General features: G+C 43.3%; 1 protein-coding gene across 21 annotated transcripts in view; it reads left to right on the top strand.

Moving 5' to 3' along the window:
- KIAA1217 (sickle tail protein homolog) overlaps nt 1-12,027 on the top strand; it is a 733,798-nt gene that overhangs the window by 659,386 nt on the left and 62,385 nt on the right. The window contains exon 1 of one of the 21 annotated variants that reach the window (XM_038529790.1): nt 6,846-6,986. The exons of 18 other annotated variants lie outside the window; for them this stretch is intronic. The gene's annotated coding sequence lies outside the window, so the exon portion shown is untranslated. Of the gene's footprint in view, nt 1-6,845; nt 6,987-7,281; nt 7,530-8,142; nt 8,168-12,027 lie in introns of those variants that run through there. 2 more of the 21 variants (XM_038529788.1, XM_038529791.1) reach the window with 2 other exon arrangements.

The raw sequence follows: 12,027 nt of genomic DNA, 5'->3' as shown, positions 1-12,027 counted from the left end.
AAAGCACTTGGTAAATAGGAGGTCTCCAAAAATATCCGTTCCCTTGTTACCTTTCCATCTTCTCCTGGCAGATTTAGATGAAAATATTTATAGAGAAATTATAGATAATTATCTCTGCTACCCAAAGTTTAATAAGGTCAGCTTTCTGAACTAGGATTTAACCAAACCCATAGTGGAATGGAGATTTCGATGTGAGCTTACCACTTCCCTTCTACTCCCTAGAGCAGTGGGTCTTCAAGAAGTTCCCTGGACCAACAGCTCAGCATCACCTGGGGATCTGTTAGCAATGCAAATACTCAGACCCAACTCCTGACCTGCTGTATTGGAAACTCTGGTTGTGGAACCCATTAACCTGTGTTTTATTGAGCACTCGGCATGATCACAATGTATGTTGACATTGGAGAACCGCTTGCTGTTTGGGTCAGAGCTCTACTTACCTATTCTTCCAGGGCAGTTGGCCTTCCCCACCTCTTGTCTCTAATTAGCCCGTACTTCCTGCTTGGAATACCTAAGAAAGCAGCCTTTTTCTTATCTCCTGGAATTCTGCTCATAATTTATGGATTCATTTAAATCTCACCTCTTCAGAGAAGTGTTCCTCAACTCTCCCAGCCAGAAGAATCCTACTTTTGTATAGATTCTGAGAGATTTGTGTATTGCACTCATTTAATACTTGCCACAGTTATTCTTGCTTCGTCTTATTTTGAATATTCATATACATGCCTCGGTATCCCTACTAGAATGTAAGCTCTGCAAAGGTAAGAGGTATGTCTTAAAGATCCTCTTTCCCTCATCAGCCTTAACCATGGGCTTTGTATACCTAGTGGCTATTCAGTTACCATTTCATGGACATACAGAATGCGATAGTTTAGAGATAGTCTAGATCAGAATTCTTGTTTATATATATTGTGAACCTGGTGTTACACACCTGAATCAGAGTGCAAGTTCCAACATGCTCCATTGACTACCAGAAGACACCCCGAATGGGGGGCATTTGGGGCCACTGACTTGGTCCACACTGGCAGATGCTCTTGTGTTCTTTGCCACAGATTCCCTGAAAGCAGATGCATTTTTTTTTCTTTACGATTTCATTTATTGATTGATGAGAGACACAGAGAGAGGCAGAGACATAGGCAGAGGGAGAAGCAGGCTCCATGCAGGGAGCCCGATGTGGGACTTGATCCCAGAACCCTGGGATCATGCCCTGAGCCAAAGGCAAGTGTTCAACCACTGAGCCACCCAGGTGCCCCACAGATGCATTTTTTTCAAAGTATATTCATTTCATTTATAAACCTGAAACCTTTTAGATTCTTTGATAACTAATGAGAACTGGGCAAATGGATGAGCCTATATAACTGTACAAAACAGGACATCATTTTCAGTCTTACACAAAAGAAGTTTCTCAGCTCACACTCAATCCACCTGGGATTCCCATAGAACTTCTTTTGGTTTGAGAGTTGCTGCTGAGAGGAGAGCAATTGGCTCTTCTGAACCCACGAAGAACTGGCACAAGGGCTCTTTCCATCCAGATCTGCATTGCTGTTTTTTCACGTTTATTTTGAGGAAAGATTGAACTTGGTGGATTTGTGAATTATTGTCCTTCAGCGTAATCCTCTGGGGCTCTTCAGCCTCACATGATCCTTGCTCCTTTTGACACATTAGCTAATATCGTTCAGCTGAAGGTCAAAATAACAGCACAACTAAAAAACTTTTCATCAGAAGCTACCTATAAAATCCCCTTTTAAAACTAGTTCTGCTGACATAACTCATCTTATGTTGTGTGTTTGTTCTGTTTTGTAATAAAGCCAACACATGTCCTCCTTTGATTGATATGAAAACAGACAGGGGGGTGATGCCGTGAGAAGGGCCATGATTGTAACCGGGGTCCACAGGGTTGACTCCAGAAAAGCTATGAGGAAAGAAGGAGAAGTGCTGAGGGACATGGAGTGGACCTGAAGAGGTAACACCTATCAGGGAACATTCGGTGCTAGGACACTAGGACTGCTCGGACACTGCCACGGGAGTCCTGGGATGTGACACAACAGTGACAGACCAGGAATGAAAGACCATTTGTTTTCCAGCTTGGCATCTACCACTCATCGATTTGTTTACCACCGTTTTCTCCACTGAAAAATATCTATCGTTAAGCTGTGGCTGTAGAGCATAAAATCCTGCATAGGTTGTCCTCACCGTGCTGTGTAAGTTGATATATGGTAAGAATGTGTTATATTGTCAAACTGAAATATTTTTTTTTAAATCCTTACACTGTTGTCATGTGACCATACTGTAGCTATGTAGCAGCGTTGTATCAACTTTTTTCACTTATAATCGACTCAGTTTCCCTGATGAAAGGTTAGAGGAGCATAAGGTACAGTGATAGAATTACAGAGCCTCATTCAGTGACTTATGCATCTCTGAGAGGTGTGGTCCAAGGAATGGCACTCAGTACTGGGATGGGAGTCATAGTGATAAAGAATGTTAATCAAATGAGGCCTACAGGGATGCCTTCGTGGCTCACTGGTTGAGCATCTGCCTTTGGCTCAGAGCATGGTCCCAGGGTCCTGTGATCAAGTCCTACATCAGGCTCCCTCCGGTAAGCCTGCTTCTCCCCTTGCCTGTGTCTCTGCCTCTCTCTGTGTCTCTCATGAATAAATACATAAAATCTTAAAAAAAATGAGGCCTAGACATTTTGTCCCATAAGTAATCTGGCATCTATGACTAATATATGTGTGTGTATACATATACGAGTGTGCATGTGTGTATATACATGTTTACACATCTATAACTAGTGGTGTAGTGATATCTGTATAGTGATTATTAGTGATACAGAATATGTATCACTTTTTAAAGATTTATTTATTAGAGAGAGCGCACATGAGGAGAGGCAGAGGGAGAGAGAGAGAAGTAGACTCTCTGCTGAGTAGAGATCTCGACGACTCAGGGATGGATCCCCAAGATTGTGATCTGCGCTAAAATTAAGAGTTGGATGCTGAACTGACTGAGCCACCCAGGTGCCCCTACACATAACTTATTTTGAGGCAATAATAATAGTAATCAAGGGAGTGTCTGGATAGTTCATTCCTAAGCCCAGCTGAGATGGCTACTGTTCTTTTCCTTTGCTGTGAAAATCTGGATCAGAGAGTGAAACAGGTGAGGAACTTCTCAGTTCACCACACACTGCACGCTGAAGGTCAGAGGTTAAGCAGAGAAAGCCTCAGTAGTCCCTGCAGGGAAGGCCTTGGGGGGCAGGACTCCTCTCAGAGCAGTACACCGTGTTTTGGGGGACACTGGATTTCACACTTTAGGAAGAAGCAGTGAACACAGTAGCAAGGCTGAAGATGGGCATTCTTGCAGCTTCTCTGCTTTGTCTTTGGGCAAAGTTTCTTTCTTTCTTCTTTTCTTTTAAGATCTTATTTTTAAGTCATCTCTATACCCATCATGGGGCTCGAACTCATGACCCCGAGATCAAGATTCCCATGTTCCACTGACTGAGCCAGCCAGGCTCCTCTGGGCAAAGTGCTTAACTAATCCTTACACTTCCATTTCCTAATCAATCAAATGGGAATAGGAACCCCTGATCCATGCATTTCCCTTGGGTTCTGAGGCCCATGAAATAAAATCATGAAAGCCCTATGAATGGGCACCTGGGTGGCTCAGTGATTGAGCATCTGCCTTTGGCTCAGGACATTATCCCCGGGTCCTCGGATCGAGTCCCACATCGGGCTCCCTGCAGGGAAGCCTGCTTCTCCCTCTGCCCTTGTCTCTGCCTCTTTCTGTGTGTCTCTCATGAATAAATAAATAAAATCTTAAAAAATATATATTTCTTTTACAATCCTTTATAGAATAAGGACTGTTGTCAATAAACAAAGCCTAAGTATCATACATTGCAGAGTGCATGTTGACAAGCTAAATAGGAGTTTAGAGAACAATCATAAAAGGAAAAATAAAGTCGAAGACACCGAAAAATTCTATTTGGGTGACAGAAATGACTTACCACTAGCAACAAATCTAGAAGCTCCAGAATGGGAGTCCTGTATGAAAGAATAGTGTCCATACAGGCACCGAGTGGATGCGTAGGGACATGGAGATGAGACCCGAGGAGTTATTTGCACTATCTGTTACAAGTGGTAGAAAGAAGATACCATTTTACAAACTGTAACTATTTTAGGTACAAAAGGAGGTTGTCCTTGGCCTGGATGAGACAGGAGTATCCCAGAACAAGATTGAGTACCGGTGAGCGAAGCACATTTTTCTTTTATCTGTCCTACAGCTCCACACAGTTACTGACTGTGGCTTGGGAGTTAAATGATTTATTTAGCATTACTTTAGTGTGTTCCAGACTGGGATCTTTAATCACCATTGGGCACAGTGTTAAGTCAGCCAGGGGCTCAGCAGAGTTGCCCCTGTCAAAATATTTGTGGGAATTACGCTCATCTTAAATATAGCCATCAGCTAACCAGTGACTGGACCATCTCTTTCCTGAGAATTAAGTAATTTTGGCAACAGTCTGTCTCGTGTCTGGGAGACATTCCATTTATGATCAAATGAAACATTAATAGTTTCGCTAAAACCTCACAAATGACCGTCTTTCCAATTTTAACAGTGTAAGCAAGATGAACTTGAGATTTTTTCCAACGTCATAATTGCTTCCCTTCACAATGCCGTCTTCGTGCTTATAAGCACATTTCAAATTTCCTTTTATCATATGTAATTTTTAAAAAACCAATAAAGAAATGAATGTGTGAGAGAGAGAGAGAGAGAGGAAATAGAAATAAATTTCACAAGACTGTTAGCCTTACCAGAGCATAAAAATGATTTCCTGTTGAGGTAATGCTATTTACTAGCATGTTCTTTTTTAATACTAACTCAAAAGAAATAAATTGCTTCCACTTTGCTTATAGTGCCAGTTAATGAAAGGAAGAAGGAGAATCAATAGTAGAACACTTAATACACCACTATGGGAAGAACAAATCAGCAAATGCTGCAGCATCCCAGGGCAGGTCATGCCAAGGAAGGCAGGTCATGCAGAAAGGACTCAGTGGGCGGGGACTTAGTGGTTGGCCACACCCAGACTGAGCCAGATTTCCTGGTGAGTTAGCCTGAATGAGCTGTTCTCTGGAGGGCATGAGCCAGACAGGTGAAGCTGAGTCCTGTATGGCACCAGCATATTGCTTAGGAAATTAGCCTACCTAGTTCCACAGCTGACATTCTAGGACCTTAGGATAGTGAACCTCCCCTAGCCCCCCAAGGATGACCTGTGTGCTTCTTACCAGAGGTATAACTCATCCTGATTCATCGCAGCATTGGGTCAGCTTTCAAACTCCTGACAGGGAATTACAGCTCTCCCTAATGATGAAGCCATGCATGGAGTCTCCAGACCATGCCCTGAAGCATGTAGAAAGCGAAAGGGAATTGCTCTGTGACAGGGAGGAAGAGATGGAAGAGGCAAACCAGACCTTCCCTCACCTTGCACCCCATGACCTGCATGGCACCAGGGTCAGAGGAAGCCACCTGTCTCTGCCGTGGCTGACATGGACTTGTGTGATGAGTGTGCTCAAAGCATAAGCCTTAGTGAAACAGCAGTGAGAGCTCAGTGTGTCTGTTTTCGGGGGAGGGAATGACCCTGACTGCACACATTCATTCAATCTCAGGACCAGTCCTGCAGGTATAACAGCAGGTAAATTAGTACAAGAGCCATGCTGCTTAGGACGTCTGCATGCCATGAAACAGGGTCTTTGGGGGAGTCGTAGGGGTGGGAGCCTGGCTCAATCAGACAAGGGAGACCAACCCCGACATCCCCCTTCCTGGTAAGTGTGTGTTTGACCCAACAAACAGAACCTGCCAGATGTGTGCCAGATGCGTCAGGGGCTGATAGTGTGTGCTTCCCGGACTCCAGTGAGAAATAACAAACTCTCACTGATTAGATTAAAAATCGAAGCAGGGGTTTTCGCATTCCTCCTACTCTTTTCTGACCTCTTAGGTGGCATCTCTTGCAACCACTTCATCCGAATATTGTTTCTAATGAGACAGCTTAGAGGGTGACGCTGTCCTGTGTGCCATTGTCTCCCTCCCTTAATAACCACAAAGTGTGGTGACGACAGTAAACAGTTTTTCAAGAAACCCTGCAGCACCAACAGGATTTGAACCTGGGAGACGTCATGGAATTCTTTGGGTCAGCAAGATGAGGCCTCGAAAAGCCTTAAGATGTTTGAAAAATGCGCAGGCTTCCCGGAGCGTGGTGGCCGGGTGTGGCACGAGGCCAGTGGGGCTTGCAGCCCAGCATCTTGAGCTCCTGGCCACTGCATTGCCACTTGGGTGGCTCTTCCACTCAGGTGAGTCCCTGGGGGCTCAGGAAGCCTGGTGGTGATCACACAGAGCCTACCTGCGAGCTAAGGAAATGCTTTTCCTCCCTCACCTTTTGTTCGTAATGCGTTGATACCTGTCCTCTGCTCAGCAGCGCACAAGCCACTTCTTGTCGGGAACACATACGTTCTCTTGCCCGCTCTCTCCCCTGCCGCAGAGCAGCTGCATTGACATCAGTTGCCAAAGGGGGGGGGGGTCTCTGGAGACTGCCCGGGCCTCTCTCCTCCTCCGCCTGGTTGAGGGTGGGGCAGAAGGGCTGTGGCTTCCTTTCTCGAATCCTCTCTTGGGGCACCGTTGGCTGGCCCTCCTTACCTTTCCCTCCTCTTTCAGGTACGTTTTCTGGAGGGATCGCTGCTGCTACTGCTTGCGTGGTGCTGCGCGGGCCTGGTGAACGGCTGCTACCCAAAGTTCAGCTCGGTAAAGCCAAGCTGGTTAATTAATAGACAGCCGCCTTCATCATCTTTATGCTCTCTTTCCTCTGGTATAAACCAGGGAGCGGGGAGGCTCACGTTTCCTTCACTTGCCAATCCACCGGCTTGAGAAGCCAGGCAGCGGGATGAGTGTGCGCGCTGCTGGTCTATCTAGATTTTCGCAGCAGAACTCAAGCTGAGCGGTGGTCCAATACGGTAATTAGCACACTGGGTTTTCCGATGGCTTTGTGGTGGCTGGTTGTCTGTTTGAATGATCCTGTTTGCCTTAATCAAATGGAGTTTGTGGTTTTTCCTTCCCTGTTAGCCCATTTACCTAGGCCTCCCAGAGTTTGCTCGTTGGTGTGTGTTTTCCGTGTAAGCAGTTGTTAAAGGCCTGAGTCACCCATGAGGTAGCCTGTGGTTGGTTTGAGCTAAGATTACCCAGTGACTAATTTCCAAGGGGAGGAGAAATTGGCTTATCAGGGGGAGGACTACTTTTCATCCATGCCCGTGACAGCCTCATTCAGAAGCCTGGGTAAAACACAATGGTCTTTACTGGTGGTAAACACTCAAGCTGGGAACATTTTACGACCTGGGGCCTTTGCAGTTTCTTCCCTGAAGAGAAAGCAGTCTAAAGTATCCAAATGTGGAACTGAGGATTTAGATGAAGCCAGCAAACAAAGGACGCGCGTAATTGGGAGCTGAGCCAAAGTGTTTTCTTCACAGCGTTAGTTATACAGGTGATTTCCTTAAGAAAAAGTAAGTGGCTTTAATTCTTTGAGGATGAGAGAGTCCCATAAGAATCCTTCTCAGTTTTGTCCGGTTACTTCATTGTGTGGTCCGATTGAGTGGTATGTTTACAAATTCTAGAACTGGAAGGGTGGGGTTTGAAATATAATAAACTGTACATACTACTCCCTTTCCGCAAAGAATATATGTATTTTAAATAGTCCGCAAAGAGACATGATTACATGAGACAGTTTCCCAAAACGATTTGAAATAAACATTGTGTATGCTAGGTTTTTTTTATCCCCAGAAATAATTATAAGAGTTTTGCCCCTTCTTCTCTTGTGTTCAAGAAACTTCTAAGTAAGTCATGTTTGGTTTAACTTACTGGGTTTTGGAGAAATGAAATAGAGATAGGTGTGAGGATTCCTAAATCAAATTTCAGATAATTAATTTGAAACTGTCCCAGATTTCGGCCCCTCGGAAGTCTGAGCCATACAGCTTACTGAGGTCTGTACCGTGGGCAGGGACAGCAGCCTCTCACCCAGGGCTGTGGTGCTGGGCTCCGGAAGAAACGTTACTGTTTATAAGAACTGGAAGTGCTCAACCAAGAGGGAGCAGGGCTTTGGACAGTCATGGTAGGAGGGACAGACGATCCACCAACAAAGTAGGTGAGTGACGGAGAATAGTCTAGTTCATACGTTGCCAGTATATCTAGTGTAGATAAATGAGCATTCTCTTTGTCTGGGCCAAGGTGTAGGCAGATAGAGATCCATGTTGGAGTCTGGTCAGGTGTTAAAAGAACCTTTATTCTTGCATTTGGGTTCTCTTTTTCTTGCTGTAAAATGAAAAATCTTCAAAGCTCACATAAAGACAGGAGTGTGAAACCTCCTGGGACTAAAGTATCGGTGATATAATGAATGCAGATATTTTGAGAGAGATGAGATGATAAGAAGATTAGAGAGACTAGTGGAGAAGAAGGCAAGCTGGCATATGAAAGAGGGTGACAACGGTATGGGATGGGTGTGCGTGTTTTGCTCATTTATTTTACTTTTAAAGTTTGCTATAATTTTCTCTTAACTCAGACCTCTTAGGTCTGCAGGAAGAACTCATTATGCATTTAATGCCATTTCTGTCCTCATTGGCCAAAAAAAGACCAGTTAAACACCAAAACAGGACTGTAGGTGCCTGATTCCAGGAAGTTATCTCGATGGAAAGAACACTAACATATAAGGCTGGGACTTTTTAAAACTATGTATCATAGAATCTTAATCATCATCCTGATTGTCAATCAGACAGTGAATAGCTCCTAGAGTATATAAAGTCCACTTTATATTGGAATAGTAAGTGGTCTCCTTGAGAGAACACAGTAAAGACTTGAGATTCTCTTTTCATCTTCCCATCCCTTCTGCCTCATTTTAAGAGTGATTGCCTTTACTTTACCCATACATACCCTTTAGTGTTTGAACCGAAGTTTTCAAATTTTAAAGGTTCACTCTGGTTGTAGGTTTCAAACATTTTCCCACTATATCATGGAAACATCGTGTCATTCTTTTTCTGGGCTCTCTGTGGAGCTGAGGATGAAATTATCATGGGTTCTTTTTAAAACTCAGTCCTGGAAAGTCAGTCATAGCTTGGCAAAGTGAGGTAAAAATTCTGCCAGAGTCTTCCAACTTCCAAGACACCCCGATTGATGGAGATCTGTTCCGTCAGAGCTGAATGCTTGTATTCACCTCCATTGTGGGTGACTCAGGTGGACAGTGATTCTTTCAGTGACCCTGTTGGGTGATGGCAAGATGAATTTGAAGTGGACAAGGTGAGGCTGATAAGTAGCATTACCATCAGGTACATGATGCTGATTGTGTAGGGCTAGGATCCATCCTTGTTGGCCAAAGTCCCATTCTGGTTGGTAGATTGGTACCCATGTCATACTAGCTACTGGCTGTTCAATAAATATCTTGACTATCACCCACATTCCCCTATGAGTGCAGAGTGTATCAGAATTATTGTTAATTGCTACATTTCCTTTTAAATTCATCTACACATGACAGCAAGAAAGCCCAATTAAATTTTTTTGGTGTTTTATTTTTAAAGTTAGTTATATCATACACCTCCTAACCATTTATTTTCACATCACCAAGCACAGTGTGTTTTTAAAAAATATCTATGCAGGCATTTCTGTTGTTTTTTAAAAAAATTACTCAACATTTCATTAATTTTCTTAAAAATTTACATATTCTTTTCATTAATATTCTTTATCCTTCTAGACAGTTCTGTACCACTCTGATTCTTAGTGTGTCTTCCTACTCTCTTGCCAGAAAAAGGGGGGAAGAATTCACTGTATGTTAATTGAGCTCAGAATCCCCCAAATCCTGATGTAATCTGAAGCCAGATAAAGAAGACTACAGTTTAGATGGTTGTTTATCTTAAGTGGGTTCTAGACATTTGAAACCTTTTTAAAAAATTTTATATCAATAATGACAATAGTACCTATCATGTGTTGCACTTATTTGCTTTGACCACTGCGTTACGCTTTATACTCATGTATGAATCTGAATGAATTTACCTTTACCTTCGTTTGGATTAAATCTTGCATTGTGTGGTCTGATTGCGTAGCCCATCCCTCTTGTATTTTATGCTCTGTGAAGCCCTGCCTTGTTGCCATTTTTCTTTTCACTGAGCCTTGCCTTGTAGAAGATAGGAAGGAATAGTTATTTATAGAGGATCTGTATAGATCTACTGCACAGCTTCTGTCATTAGGTTGCTCAGCCATTGTGGAAGGGGAATCAGGTGTATCATGGCACAGTGACCTTGGGAATGCCCTCCTCAGGTCTAAGCCCTGAGCACCTGAGTCATGAGGGGTCCAGCGAGTGAGCAGATAGAGGACCATGTGGGTTAGAGTGTCAGATCTGGGTCACATGGAGCAGGGGCACCTAGAGCCCAACCTTGACCCTCACCATCGGTTTGGATCCATGAGGGCCATGGATCCAAATGGATCCATGGAGAAATGAGGAGAGAGTCCCAAAGGTGACAGCCTAGGGATGTCCCAAGTTTGGTTTAGAACTGGGAACAGACTAACCTATTGTAGGAGTGTGTGTGTTGAGGATGTGGGACTAGTGAAGATAAAATTGTAACTGTGTATGAGGAGCCTGCATAGTCTGGGGTCCCTGGAAACAGTTGGCCTCCTCAGGGGACTGAGGAGCTAATACAATGGTGTTCAGGTGACACGCCCTCAAATGGTTCCTTTCATTTGCTCCATATTTGCATCTTGCTTGCATTTTTTTATTGGTTATTTCCATTATGAAATCCATCATAATTTGTAAAACTCCCGGATTAGGGACTCTGCACCACTGGATTCTTGTGGAGACAAGATAAGAAAGCCATGAGATTCCCGAAGCTTCTCCCCCTACACGCTTATCTAAGAGATGTACATAGGAATGCACCTTCTCAAGGGCAGAAACTTGGGGGCTTTATTTAGAACTGTGTCCTAGAACAATGCCTGGTTCTTAGCAAGTGCCTGGTAGTTACTGTTTACTAAATGAATGAATGTATAAAGCAAGGAATCAGTATGTATTCAGAACACTGCACTCTGTTTCATTTTCAACCTTCTCTTGTTGCCTCTGCTTTCTCTTGTCTCATCCCCATCACACACACCATGGGTCTCTTGATAGTTCATTTTGGCTTTTGTCCATTTGAACTTTCCTCCTCTCTCCTCATGCCCCTACCTCACCCACCCCCCAACCGTTCATGCCCTCCTTGGGTGTCACATCTCCCAAAAGTCTGGATGGGAATGTGGACTCCTGTAACAGCACAAGTAGAACTTGAAGAGTGGTCTAGGGAGGTCCCAAAGCTGTCCCTCTTTTCTCTTGTAGCCATTTGGAGAATCTCAGAGACTTCGTGATTACCCTCTGGGGTTTTATCCAAAAAAAAAGTATCATATACTCACATTTTGAATTAATCTGTATTTTTGTGTTCTGCCCCTTGCTACATACAGTAGTGAAATTGCAAATTAGTTTCCCTTTGCCCCATTAACTTGATTCTTTTATTTATTGAGATATAATTGACATATAACATTATATTAGTTTCAGCTGTACAACATACTGATTTAATATTTGTACAGATTGCACATGATCACCACAATAAGCCCAGTTAACATCCATTACCATATATAGTTACACACTTTTTCTTGTGTGGAATATAAGAAATAGTGAAAGGGACCATAAAGGAGGTGGGTGGGGGACCTGAGTGGGGAAAAATTAGAGAGGAAGACAAACCATGAGAGACTCCTAACTCTGAGAAACAAAAGGTTGCAGAAGGGGAGGTGGATGAGAGGATAGGGTAACTAACTGGGTGTTGGGCATTAAGGAGGACGATGAGATGAGCACTGGGTGTTATACTTTATGTTGGCAAATTGAGTTTAAATAAAACTAAAAAATGTTTTAAATTAAAATAAAAGTTAAAAATATGTACATTCCAAAAAGAAAGCCTGTTCAGCCTCCACATCTAAATTAAATATTAAGTTGCTAATAAA

Source organism: Canis lupus, chromosome 2 (assembly GCF_011100685.1).
Source record: "Canis lupus familiaris isolate Mischka breed German Shepherd chromosome 2, alternate assembly UU_Cfam_GSD_1.0, whole genome shotgun sequence".
NCBI lineage: Eukaryota > Metazoa > Chordata > Mammalia > Carnivora > Canidae > Canis > Canis lupus.
This window is presented reverse-complemented; position numbering and strand designations above follow the sequence as displayed.